Source organism: Amblyraja radiata, chromosome 5 (genome assembly GCF_010909765.2).
Source record: "Amblyraja radiata isolate CabotCenter1 chromosome 5, sAmbRad1.1.pri, whole genome shotgun sequence".
NCBI lineage: Eukaryota > Metazoa > Chordata > Chondrichthyes > Rajiformes > Rajidae > Amblyraja > Amblyraja radiata.
In genome coordinates this window covers 32,042,932-32,057,398 of record NC_045960.1, presented here as the reverse complement: position 1 = coordinate 32,057,398, position 14,467 = coordinate 32,042,932, and the positions used below count along the sequence as shown (strand labels likewise).

The 14,467-nt window shown below is 42.0% G+C and overlaps 1 long non-coding RNA gene across 1 annotated transcript in view; it reads right to left on the bottom strand.

Moving 5' to 3' along the window:
• Nucleotides 1-14,467, bottom strand: part of LOC116973158 — a 133,023-nt gene that overhangs the window by 53,275 nt on the left and 65,281 nt on the right. The window contains exon 2 of the long non-coding RNA XR_004412006.1: nt 3,340-3,400. This is a non-coding gene — a long non-coding RNA (uncharacterized LOC116973158). The remainder of the gene's footprint in view (nt 1-3,339; nt 3,401-14,467) is intronic.

Genomic DNA, 14,467 nt, shown 5'->3' with positions numbered 1-14,467 from the left:
ATTCCTTCTCTCCAGAGATGCTACGTGTCCTGCTGAGTTACACCAGCATCTTGTGTCTATCTTTAGTTTGTAGGGAGTGGATGAGAAAGTGAGATAAAATAGAACTGGTGTGAATGGGTGATCAATGGTTGGCATGGACTCAGTGGTCTGATTGGCATGTTTTCATGCTGTATCTCTTATCTAAACTAAACTAATTCCACCAATCTGATTGATTTGGTGGTCAATTAGAGACAGACAATAAAGACCTCCCTTAATGGTGATATCTACATCACATGAAGGAATAGAAATAGGCTACTGGAGCACAAAACATAAAACATAAGAATCAAGAGCAGTCTCAATGTCAAGTCTCTCTACCATTCATGGTCTCAACACCACATTCCACTTTCTCAAAGTCAGGCAAGTGTGGAACAGGAGAGCAGCATGAATCACAGTGGTGGAGCAGTGAGAGAGGGTCTCAGAACTGTCGGGAGAGAGAAGGAAAACTTCTTAAATGTAGGCATACTTTGAGGTGATTTTACCGTAAAAAGTAGGCACAGGGAACTACTTTTTACTGCAGCTCCTTGCATTATAAAATTATTAGGTTGTGTATGGTTTACCAACATCACAGTTATAAAATTGATCATCTTGGCCAATAATATTAATAACAGCGAACTAACAATGTAAGGCTTGATGACTCATGATTTTTACACATCACCACCTTATGCCCCTGTCCCACTTAGGAAACCTGAACGGAGACTCTGGAGACTTTGCGCCCCACCCAAGGTTTCCGTGCAGTTCCCGGAGGTTTTTGTCAGTCTCCCTACCTGCTTCCACTACCTGCAACCTCCGGCAACCACCTGCAACCTCCGGGAACCGCACGGAAACCTTGGGTGGGGCGCAAAGTCTCCAGAGGTTTCCGTTCAGGTTTCCTAAGTGGGACAGGGGCATAAGTGGACAGGGGCATTACTGATCTAGAAACCCACTGATTCCCATGGCTATCTAGAAAACCACTGACTCCCTGGTCAATTCTTCCCTTCCCACCCGTACCACCCCCTTCCCACCCCTACCACCCCCTCCCCGATATGCTACATTTGTCGCTTTACCTTCCCCCCTCGACTCCATTCAAGGACCCAAGCAGTCCTTCCAGGTGCGACAGAGGTTCACCTGCACCTCCTCCAACCTCATCTATTGCATCCGCTGCTCTAGATGTCAGCTGATCTACATCGGTGAGAACAAGCGTAGGCTTGGCGATCGTCTCGCCGAACACCTCCGCTTGGTTCACAATAACCAATCTAATCTCCTGTTGGCTCAGCACTTCAACTTCCCCTCCCATTCCAAATCCGACCTTTCTGTCCTGGGCCTCCTCCATGGCCAGAGTGAGCACCACCGGAAATTGGAGGAGCAGCACCTCATATTCTGCTTGGGCAGTTTACACCCCAACAACATGAACATTGACTTCTCCAATTTCCGGTAGCCCTCATTGTCTCCTTCCCTTCTCAGCTCTCCCTCAGCCACTGGCTTCACCTCTTCCTTTCTTCTTCACAACCCCCCTCCCCCCCCCACCCTACATCAGGGTTTCGGCCCGAAATGTTGCCTATTTCCTTCGCTCCATAGATGCTGCCGCACCCGCTGAGTTTCTCCAGCACTTTTGTCTACCTTCGATTCTCCAGCATCTGCAGTTCCTTCTTGACCACCTAACTGATTTTGTGGAAGGTAAAAAAAGAAACGTGATGCATTTGTAAACATTTTTTTACCACACTGTTGTGCGAGCAGTCTTTTTTTGTTTGCATTATGGATAAATGAAAGAAGATAACATGAGCAAGCCGACCCTATAAAGTCTAAACCTTTGAATGTAATGTATATTGTGTCTGGCTGTACCAATCCCACCAACATGCTGTGTAAATAAGAACAGCAGATGCTGGTTTAAATTGAAGGTAGACACAAAATGCTGGAGTAACTCAGCGGGACAGGCAGCATCTCTGGAGAGAAGGAATGGATGATGTTTTGGGTCGAGACCTTTCTGAAGGGTCTCGACCCGAAACGTCATTCTTTCCTTCTCTCCAGAGATGCTGCCTGTCCCGCTGGGTTACTCCAGCATTTTGTGTCTACCAACAACATGCTGCACATACATGAGTTCTAGAGTAATATAATGAATTAATTTCCTGTCAGTTTAGTCGAATGCAGAAATCCACTGAAATGTACGCAAATTAATGTATTATCTGTTGTGCTCTCTGTTCTTCCATCTGGAGTCTATGAAAAGGAAATGTAGAAATGCTCTTGAGATATTAAGATAGCATTTTGTTTCAGTTTCTCAAAGTACATTTGTTTTGCCTTCGGTCAGTTTATCTGCTTTATGAGAGTGGATGCCACACATGAACAGGGAGTTGGACCCCAGGGAGCACCAACCCAAATTTTGCCTTGGCAATGCCCATCTTACACCTCTGATCCTTCTAGTTTCAATCTACTCCTTTGTATTTTTAATATCTTTTTTAATGCAATAATGTTTTTCTGTTGTTGGGAGAACCTGCTGGAGGGTGTATATCATAATAATACTTTATTAGCCAAGTATGTTTTGCAACATAGTCAACTCATGATAGGTCCTGACCCGAAAGGTCATCTGTTCATTTCCCTCCACAGATGTTGCCTGACCCGCAAGTTCCTCCAGAACTTTGTATTTTGCTCAATATTTCAGCACCTGTGGTCTCTTTTCTCTCCAGGATTCATGTTATTAATTTGTAATTAACCATGCACATGAGACTAGGCTATGATATTGTATGATTTAGATGAGAAAGTCTTTGAAAAATTGCCATCTGGTTTAATTTTATTAAAACATATATCATGTGACTTACTGCAAAATGGTAATGTAAGTAAGCAGTCAGAGGATTGTCAGCATATATGATATGTTTAACAGGAAATGTGGAACAGGTTAATGGATCACACCATCTTTTTCACTTTCACAGGACTGATAAGAATAGAAATGTAGGTGGTTTGTAAAGCAGAATCAATTTTTGAACAGATATGAATATGGGAAAGGTGACAAAAGCACTTTGATAATAAATACGGCATGATAGGAGAAGACATCGGATGGAACAATGCTGAAGTATGAGGAAGAATTAACAAGTCAAGTGGTGCAAATGCAAAATCACTGAACGTGTAGGTCTGAATGCAAATGAATGAAGCATGGGGGAAAAAACTCAGCCATATATTGGGCTTCATAAAGCACTAGTGAAAAACAATTCTAAACTTGAACAAGACTATAGTTAAGAGTATCTATTATAGCATATCATTATGCAATGGATATTTTTTTTAAACACCAGGAAACCTAGATCTGTGGTGTAAAAATTACATGAATCTATTTACCTGGATGATTCCAAGGATGAGATGGGCAAGTTCGTCTCATTCTGGGGTTGATTTCCTGCATCTGGGATACATAAGAAAGAATTTTGCAGAAGACTAAAATATTATGAAACATTTTCATGGGATGACAACGTAAAACTATTTCTACTGGCAGGGATATCAGTGAAAAAGTGAGATCAGAGGTTAGGAGCATTGGGAATTATTGGAGGATAGAATGATTTGCCGCAGGGACCAATTGAAACAAGAAACATTGCATCTTTTACAGGAAAATGGATAGAAATGTGAAGCAAACAAATAAAACAAGACTATGGGGAGATAGTAAAGGGCTGCCTTGGTAGGTTTAATATTTATGGAATTATAATCACCATCTGTAAAGTTTGTGAAAATTGGATCTCGACAAAGCCATTTTATATATATCATGAAAAAAAATCAGACATTGGGATTTTACTGTTTGTACTTTGTCCTTTATATAGTTAAAGGTTTATGCAACAACAAAAATGTTACAATAGGGAACTTTTAAGTTTAGTGCAGGAAACAGTTGCCACTGTCAAATAAGCATTTGCGTCATTCGGGTTACTTTGTGGCCACATTTGTGGTTACAAAGGATAGTTTGCTTAATCTGTGTGACAAACTCTTGCAGCTGGTTTGCAGAAATTGTGATCTTTCAGCAAACACGTCTGCTGGACCAGGGACCATCGCAAAAAATCTTCATGCTCAATATGAGTGAAAAAAGTCCAATGCGAGTTGATCCAAATCCTCTTCAGCTGGAAGATTTAATGATATGGTCAGATTAAAGTTACTTACTACTAAAAATAAGGGACGAGCTAAGTAAAAGCTCACTAGGCACAAATTAATGAACACAAATTAAGTAAAAGTCAACTTTCTTTTTCATTTTGAGATGATATGTTTGTAGGTTCCTTATTCTGAACTGTTTACAGATTAGTTATGCCAATTGAAATTCAAATGCCAGCATACAATCTGTGATGCAAAAGTCTCTCAGTATGAACAATGTGACAATTAATTTCCCTTTTATTTTCCACCAAACCACATCACTAGACATATTGCAAATGAAGAACTGAGCAATCTGTGGAAAGAAAAACAGAGTAAATGTTTTATGTCATCAGAGGAAGTGTCTGCTCTGAAATGTTAACACTGTTCACGTCTGTTTCCACAGATTCTGCCTGATCTGCTAAATGTTTCTACCTATTTTTGGCTACCTTGCATTTCCGTCTTTTCCAAGAGTTGCATTTATTAACCCATCCATTCTTCACAATTCAGAGTCTGGGCAGATAGGCTCTAGAAATCAGGGACACATTGGTGTTCATTTTCCAATGTTCTATAGATTCAGGATCAGTTCCTGTGGATTGGAGGGTAGCTAATGTAATCCCACTTTTTAAGAAAGGCAGGAGAGAGAAAACAGGGAATTATAGACAAGTTAGCCTGACATCGGTGCAGGAGAAGATGCTGGAGTCAATTATAAAAGATGAAATAGCGACTCATTTGGATAGCAGTAACTGGATCGGTCCGAGTCAACATAAATATACAAAGGGGAAATCATGCTTGATTAATCTTCTGGAATTTTTTGAAGATGTAACTGGGAAAATGGACAAGGGGGAGCCAGTAGATGTAGTGTACCTGGACTTTCAGAAAGCATTTGATAAGGTCCCACAAAGGAGATTAATGGGCAAAATTAGAGCACATGTTATTTGGAGTTTGGTGCTGACATGGATAGAAAATTGGTTGGCAGACAGGAAACAAAGAGTAGAAATTAACGGGTCCCTTTCACAATGACAGGCAGTGACTAGTGGGGTACCGCAAGGCTCGGTGCTGTGATCGCAGATATTTACAAAATATATTAATGATTTAGATGAAGGGATTAAAAGTTACATTAGAAAATTTGCAGATGGCACAAAGCTGGGTGGCAGTGTGAACTGTGAGGAGGATGCTATGAGGATGCAGGGTGACTTGGGCAGGTTGGGTGAGTGGGCAGATGCATGGCAGATGCAGTTTAATGTGGATAAATATGAGGTTATCCACTTTGGTGGCAAAAACAGAAAGGCAGATTATTATCTAAATGGTGTCAAGTTGGGAAAAGGGGAAGTACAACGGGATCTGGGGTCCTTGTTCATCAGTCACTGAAAGTAAGGATGCAGGTACAGCAGGCAGTGAAGAAAGCGAATGGCATGTTGGCCTTCATAACAAGAGGAGTTGAATATAGGAGCAAAGAGGTCCTTCTGCAGTTAGGGCTCTAATGAGACCACACCTGGAATATTGTGTGCAGTTTTGGTCTCCAGATTGGAGGAAGGACATGCTTGCTATTGAGGGACTGTTATATATTGATAAAATGGAGCGGCTGGGCTTGTACACTCTGGAATTTAGAAGGATGAGGGGGATCCTATTGAAACATATTAGATTATTAAGAGTTTGGACACGCTAGAGGCAAGAAACATGTTCCTGATGTTGGGGGTGTCCAGAACCAGGGGCCACAGTTTAAAAATAAGGGGCAAGCCATTTAGAACGGGGATGAGGAGATACTTTTTCACACAAAGAGCTGTGAGTCTGTGGAATTCCCTGCCTCCAAGGGCAGTGGAGGCCGGTTCTCTGGATGCTTTCAAGAAAGAGTTAGATAGGGCTCTTAAAGATAGCGGAGTCAAGGGATATGCGGAGAAGGCAGGAACGGGGTACTGATTGGGGATGATCAGCCATGATCACATTGAATGGCGATACTGGCTCGAAGGGCCGAATCGCCTACTCCTGCACCTATTGTCTATTGTCTATTGTACATAGATAATAAAAAAGTACAGCACCAGAACAGGCCCGTTGGCCCACAATGACTGTGCTAAAACATAATGCCAAGACCAACTCTTATTTGCCTGCACATAATCCATATTCCTCCATTCCATGCATATCCCAATGCCTATCCAAAAGTTAATCGCATCAGCCCCAGCAGCAGGTTCCAGGCACTCTCCCTTAAAGTGATGCCCTCCAGTATTTGATTTTTCCATCTGGTGAAAAAAATTCTTACTGTCTACCCATTTATGCCTCTCGCAATTTTATTTTATTTTCTATCAGGTCTATCCTCAGCTTTTAACGCCCCAATGTAAAGAATGCCAGTATGTCTAACCTCTCTTTATAGTTAATATCCCCTAATCCAGGCATAATTCCAGAAGGTTTTCGGCCCGAAACTTTGCCTATTTCCTTCGCTCCATTGATGCTGCTGCACCCGCTGAGTTTCTCCAGCATTTTTGTGTACCTATAATTCCAGTGAACCTCCTTTGAACCCTTTTGAAAGTCTCCATATCCTTCCTGCAATGCGGCGACCAGAACTGTATACAATACTCCAAATGCGGCCTAACAAAAGTCTTATAAAGGTACATGGGTAGAGTCAATGTACTCTTTCCCGCTGCACAATCCAGATATGGAACATATGCCATGTTTCATGCATCGTGTATTTGGAGGGGCACCAAACATCACATGAATGAGTGCCAACTGGAATACATGGCAGATGTAATGAGACAGGTGCCAGAGATGTGCCTGGCATGGAATTAACTTCCAGTTCTTCCATGTAACTAAGATATTATCACTCTGAACTCACAGAACAGCCAGACCATAAGTGAAGACTATTCCAGCATACCAACTGGATCCACAACACAAAATTCTGTTAGAATTGATTTTAAAGTCGACTATCTGTTTGATGAACCACAATCTGCTTAACCTCTCATATTTTGTGAGATGTGATAAACATAAGAGATGTTATTCATTTAAAGGTTACAATCGTGCAATATAATGGTATGTGCCAATGCCATCAATGTTCTAATGCCTTGAGTATACCTCAGCACTGATGCCAGAAACAACCTAGACTGCACATTGAGCAAAACACAAAATGCTGGAGAAACGTTCTGGGTCAGGCTGCATCTATGGAGGGAATAGACAAGAACCCACTTCCCCCACATATGCTGCCTGACCTGCTGGGTTCTTCAAGCACTTTGTGTTTTTCTCAAGATTCCAGCAACTGCAGTTCCATCTGTCCCATAGATTGATAACAGTGTGGAAACAGGCCCTTGTGCCCAATTTGCCCACACCGACCAACATGTTTTATTATTTATTATTATTTATTTATATTTTTATGATACTGCCTGTAAGGGAAATTCATTTTGTTGTCTCTAACTGAGACAATGACAATAAATTTGAATACAATACAATGTCCCATCAACACTAGTCCCACCTGCCTGCATTTGGCCCATATCTCCTAAACCTATCCTATCCATGTCCAAATGTTTCTTAAACATTGTGATAGTAGCTGCCTCAGCTACCTCGACCCACAGCTCGTTCCATACACCCTTTGTGTAAAAAAAGTTGCCTCTCAGGTTCCTATTAAATTTCCCCCCTCACCTTAAACCTATGCCTCCATTAGCATGTACATTGGATTACCAGTAACATTTAAATTACAAGTGTAAAAATGTTTAAACAAAACACAGAAATAATGCAAATGTGTGTTTTGCATCAGCAAAAAAAAGGTAATGTTTCAGGTCTATGACCTTTGATCAGACTTTATGTGTAAGATAAAAGGTTTAGTTTTAGTTGCATTACTTACCTAATTAAAAGGAGGAAGTGGGTTGTAAACTAGTTTAAAACTAGCTTGAGACTGCCTTGCCAAAAAAATATCTAAATTAGAATTTGCACAGCTAATATCAGAATAAATGTATCAGGACCTAGTTCCAAACTGTCTTATTGCAAAGTATATTGCTCATACTGGAACTCCAACACATAGAAACATATTGGTTTGAATACTAGTGGGTGCTTAGTTAGATGACGTCAACTGCTGTTATAGTTAAAAGTGTCAGAAATGGCTCAGTGCTTCTGGCAGAAGTGAATGATTACTGGCAAGAGTGTGAGCATTGGATGAGAGGAGGAAATGGATTGGCTTTGTTGTCTGACTTGGATAAGCAGCCAGATAACCATAACTGTCGAAGCTTACAAGAAGGATTACAACTTACATGGACAATACAGCACGGGAACACGCACTTGGGCCCACCATGTCCATGCTGAACTTAAGGTCATAGGTGATAGGAGTAGAAATAGGCCATTCGGCCCATCAAGTCAACTCCATCATTCAATCATGGCTGATCAATCTCTCGCTCCTAAACCCATTCTCCTGCCTTCTCCCCAAAACCTCTGACACCCGTATTGACACATGATGCCAAGTTAAACTGATTTTCTCCACCTCTACCTGTCCATATCCCTCCATTTCCTGCATATTCACATGCCTTTCTAAAAGCCTCTTAAATGTCACTATCGCATCTACCTCCATGGCAACTCCTGGCAACATGTTCCAGACATTCACCAAACTCTGTGTAAAAATGTTCCACACATCTGCTTCAAATTTTGCCTTAAAACTATTCTCACCTTAAAACTATGCTCTTTAATCCTTGCTATTTTCCACTCTGGGAAAAAGGTTTTGACTGCCTACCATATCTATACTTCACATAATTTTATATACTTATATCAGGTCTCTCCGCAACTTCCCACATTTCAGAGAAAACAATCGCAGTTTGACCAACCTCTCTAATCCAGGTAGCATTATGGTAAACCCCTTCTGCACTTCTCCAAAACCTCTGCTGTAATGGGGGAACCAGAGCTGCACACAATACTCCAAATGTGGCTTAACCAAAGTCCTATAAAGCTGCAACATGACTTCCTCACTCTTACACTCAAGACCCCGACCAATGAAGGCAAACATACTATGTGCCTTTTTTTTTTTACCACTCTATCTACTTGTGTTGCCACTTTCAGGAAGGAATGTACGTTGTCTCTAAGACTTGAACTCTGTACATCAATGCTGTTACGGGTCGCCATTATCTGCACATTTTCCCCTTACGTTCAACCTCCAAATATGCCACACCTCACACTTGCCTGGATAAAACACACGTCCCAGCACAGATCCCTGCGGAACTCCAATGGTCACAGACCTCCAGCCAGAATAATGCGAAATTGCAAAGTGTCATCTGAGGAGCATCGGGTGTAACCACTGTGAATTTTTCTAGATGGTGCAGACTTCATCTTTGATGCATGGTGGAGGAAATAAATATTTAGGTGAGTAGATGGGGTAACAACCAAGCCAGTTTTTCATCTTGGATGATATTAAGTTTTGTGAGTGTTATATTTCATCAAACTTCTGGTTTGTTAAAGAATGATAGCAGCTTCTCAGCTGCAATGCTATAACCACATATATTAGTTGTGTTATTCCACACTACCTATACATTTACGGTGTAAAACCATTTACAGTTTCAGTAATGTCTGCATTATTTGATGGAGCCCCTTTAGACGAAAGGGTGCAATTTTCACCCTCTGCACCATGGAATAACTTACAAAACTATTAATTCTTCAGCAACCTGCCCCTTACTCTAGACGATGAATCTCCTTGAATAGTAAGTATGTTACCTGCCATCAACAGTAGCATACTTCAGATCAACAGGTCTAGCTCCAGTCTGGAAGCCAATCGATGCAAAGCAGTGAAGGACTACTGTGATCTTTGCTGACACAAGCTATGCTCTCCTAGCACAGCTCTGCTTGCAGCTCATGGCAAACCATAATCTCAATTTATGTACACAACCTCAGTTTCTGTAAAAGTTGGCTAAATATATCAGTCTGCTCCAGGAATCCTCAGGCAAAATGAACCTGCCTGCCAAAGCCTTTCTACTTTTTCTTCCACTGTCTCTTTGAGAGCTTGAACTGGTTTTAGTTTAGTTTAGTTTAGTTCAGAGATACAGCGTGGAAACGGGCCCGATAACAATTAGTACGGGAGCACCTCAAGGCTGTGTGCTCAGCCCCTTGCTGTACTCACTCTATACTCATGACTGCGTAGCCGGACATAGTGCAAACTCCATCATCAAGTTCGCCGACAACACCACTGTTGTAGGACGTATCACTGATGGTGACGAGTCAGAGTATAGAAGTGAGATCGACCGATTGACCAAATGGTGCCAGCACAATAACCTGACTCTGAACACCAGCAAAAACTTTGGAAGGGGTAGGATAGGGACCCACAATCCAGTTTATATCAATGGCTCGATGGTGGAAAGGGTCAAGAACATCAAATTCCTGGGCATGCATATTTCCGAAGATCTCTCCTGCTCCCAGCACACTGATGCAATTATAAAGAAAGCACATCAGCGCCTCTACTTCCTGAGAAGATTACGGAGAGTCAGTATGTCAAGGAGGACTCTCTCGAACTTCTATAGGTGTACAGTAGAGAGCATGCTGACCGGTTGCATCGTGGCTTGGTTCGGCAACCTGAGCGTCCAGGAGCGGAAAAGGCTGCAAAAAGTTGTAAACACTGCCTAGGCCATCACCGGCTCTGACCTCCCTACCATCGAGGGGATCTATCGCAGTCACTGCCTCAAAAAGGCTGCCAACATCATCAAGGACCCACACCATCCTGGCCACACACTCATCTCACCACTGCCATCAGGTAGAAGGTACAGGAGCCTGAAATCTGCAACATCCAGGTTCAGGAACAGCTACTTCCCCACAGCCATCAGACTATTAAACACAACTTCAAACAAACTCTGAACTATAACAGCCTATTGCACTTTATCTATTTATTTATGTGTAAATATATGGTCTATGGTATATAGACACACTGAGCTGTTCTGTATTTATGCCTACAATATTCTGTTGTGCTGCAGCAAGCAAGAATTTCATTGTCCTATCTGGGACACATGACAATAAACTCTCTTGACCTGATTTGACTGTGTCCGCACCGACCAGCGATCCCCGCACACAAACACTATCCTACATACTAGGGACACTTCACAATTTTGGTTTTCTCTCCCTAGGACCATGCACAAGCTTTTCACTGTACTTCAGTACACGTGACAATAAACTCAACTAAATGTTTAACTTCTGCAATAAAAAGTATTTGTGCTTTCCTTCCCAATCGCATTCGAACAAACCAGAAAGTCATTGAGATTGCCTTTTATATAGTACAGACTTGGTTTATTTTGCCTACTGAATGCTATGTTGCTCTACAGGGTAAATACATACCATTAACTGAATCAATGCAGCCCGATTTGGCACAATTGTCACAATCAATGTTAATTGTGATAGATGTAATCTACCACTTCGACAAGCAATTTATGTGTCACCAATATAAATGTTTGTCAAGTAGCCCGACTCACACTAAGAATGCAGTCTTGCAATTCAGTTTTAAAACTAGATGTAAATTAGCACTGACGGAATTGTAAAAATTATAGTTCTACGCAGTATAGGTTGATAGTCTGCATCTTTGAACCGCTGTGAAAGGATCTGTGATGTTGCAGCACAACTTCTGATACAGGAACAAGCCTCCAGCTATTCCATCTCTGAGAGTTACAGTGCCATCTTATGGGAGAGGTTAATGTGGCCATTGGAGTGCCATTAGCACAAGGTGTGCTAACACACTGCCTTGACATTGTGGGTTCAAGTTCAAGTTCAAGTGAGTTTATTGTCATGTGTCCCTGTATAGGACAATGAAATTCTTGCTTTGCTTAAGCACACAGAAAAATAGTAAGGCATTTACTACAGTACAGATAAATGTGTCCATATACCATGATATAAATATATACACACATGAATAAATAAACTGCAAATAAAGTGCAAATAACAGAAAGTGGTTGTTAATAATCAGAGTTTTGTCCGAGCCAGGTTTAATAGCCTGATGGCTGAGGGGAAGTAGCTATTCCTGAACCTGGTTGTTGCAGTCTTCAGGCTACCTTCTACCTGAAGGTAGCAGGGATATGAGTGTGTGGCCAGGATGGTGTGGGTCTTTGATGATACTGCCAGCCTTTTTGAGGCAGCGACTGCGATAAATCCCCTCGATGGAAGGAAGGTCAGAGCCGATGATGGACTGGGCAGTGTTTACTACTCTTTGTAGTCTTTTCCTCTCCAGGGCGCTCAAATTGCCGAACCAAGCCACGATGCAACCGGTCAGCATGCTCTCTACTGTGCACCTGTAGAAGTTAGAGAGAGTCTTCCTTGACAATCCGACTCTCTGTAATCTTCTCAGGAAGTAGAGGCGCTGATGTGCTTTTCTTATTCTGATTCTGAAGCCCGCTGCTGGTCTTTGCTACCATTCCACATGAAATTGAGACCATTGAGATTTTCCTATGTATTGATTTGAATGTGAAAGTTGCAGCGTTGCCTCTGTTTCAGAGATGCTCCAGGACTGTGATGTTTTGCAAACTCCTTGCACTAAAATCAAGACAAATCAGTGAAACTGACAAAAATAAATATTTTTCCAAGTTAATCTCATTACAAAATACTCTAATAATATTACCTTTTGTTATTTGAGGTAAAAAATACGTCCTTACGTGCTGATTACAAGTGATAGAGAACCTGGTGTATGGGAACAATAGAAAGTATGGCAAAAAACAAAGCGCTGGGTGAACTTAGCAGGTTAGACTACAACATACAGAATCCCCTCTGAGTCACACGCCGACTTGACTGGGAAATATATTGAGCAAAAAAAAACCTGCTGAAGCAGTTCAGCGGGTCAAGTAGCAACATCTGTGGAGGCAAATGCAAATCTGTGATAGACAACATTTCGGGTCAGAATCTAAAGAAGGGGCCCAACCTGAAACATCATCTGTCCACTTCCATCCACAGATGTGGCCTGATCCATTGAGTTCTTACAGATTTTTATTTGCTCAAGATTCCAGCATCTGCAGTCTCCCGAGCTTTCATTTGGCAAATATATTGCTCATCCTTCAGTTGTACTGGTCTGAATCCAAGAATTCCTTCCGAAAGAGCATAATGGGAATGTAATCACCAGAAAGAATGCAACCCACCATCAGCTTCTCAGGGTCCTTTAGGGATGGACAATAAATGCTACCCTAGTCAGTGACAATGAATTCACTATTCACTGGGTTTATGTCTGTAGAATATAATTCTTTCACATATAAAATCCTTGCAAATAGAATGGATTTTTCAACAAGTTTCTGATTAAATTTCTATCCTGCCTAATGGTAATTAAGGTTTAAAAAATAAATAGAAATTTTATAGAATTTGTTTTCTAGTTGGTATGCTCATTGAGATAATCAGCAAGTCTGGTGACATGTGGAAAAATAGGTTTCCCGTATCTCCTCTGTTGCTTTACGGCCTGTCCCACTGCAGCGACATAATTTGCAAGTTTAGAAGAGTTTGCGCTCGACTCAAACTCGCACCATGGTCAACACGTGGTCCTAAGAGGTCCTAGGAGGTCACTGTAACTCTCCTTCATGCTCGAGGGGAGTTCCCGCATACTCGCGGCCTCAGTTTGGTCGAGGAAAATATTTCAGCATGCTGCAAAATTTACCGCGAGTAAAAATTGGTCGGCATGGTTCTTTTGAACTCGTAGTGCAGTGGGGTGAGGTCGCTAGGTAGTCGAGGTAGCCGTAGGCAATCTCCTTTGCTGACCGGGCATTTTAATTGGCTCATTGGAGTTTTCAGAACCAAGGACGGTAATGTTAAATGCCCATTAAACTTTAATAAAAGTTGTCTGGCTTCTTAAAAGTGTCTCCACTCCTTCTCCCCCCTTCTCTCCCCTTCTCTACCCCCCCCTCGCCTTCTCTCCCGCTTTCCCTGGCCCCCGCCTTTGCGATGTGTTTGTGTGTGTGTGTGTGTGTGTGTGTGTGTGTGTGTGTATGTGTGTTGACGGTCGATCCAGCTCGCGGTTTCATCACTGACAGTCGATCCAGCTCGAGATGTTTCAGGCGAGTGCCCTGAGCTTGAAGGTCGAAGACAGTCGCTGAAAAGTCGCGTTAGTGGGCACGCCTTTAATTCTAATCCTTTGCTCCATCCAAATACTCACCCATACAGCTTTCTTTCCAACCCCATTCCTCAACACAAACATTGGCAATTCCTTTGCCTTTGCAGATACTGACTATCCTACTAAATTCCTAAGTTCAAAAGACATCGGAGCAGAATTAAGCCATTCAGCCCATTCAGTCTACTCCAATGGAGCAGCCCATTCTGTATGCCGATGACTTATGCATCGCAACACAATCCTCAGCCTTCCGCCAGATTGAGACCATACTAGAGGCTGCTCTGCAGAATATGACAACAGACCTCCCTGCGCCCAAACCAAACAAAAACGCAAAGCGCAGCTTTCCAC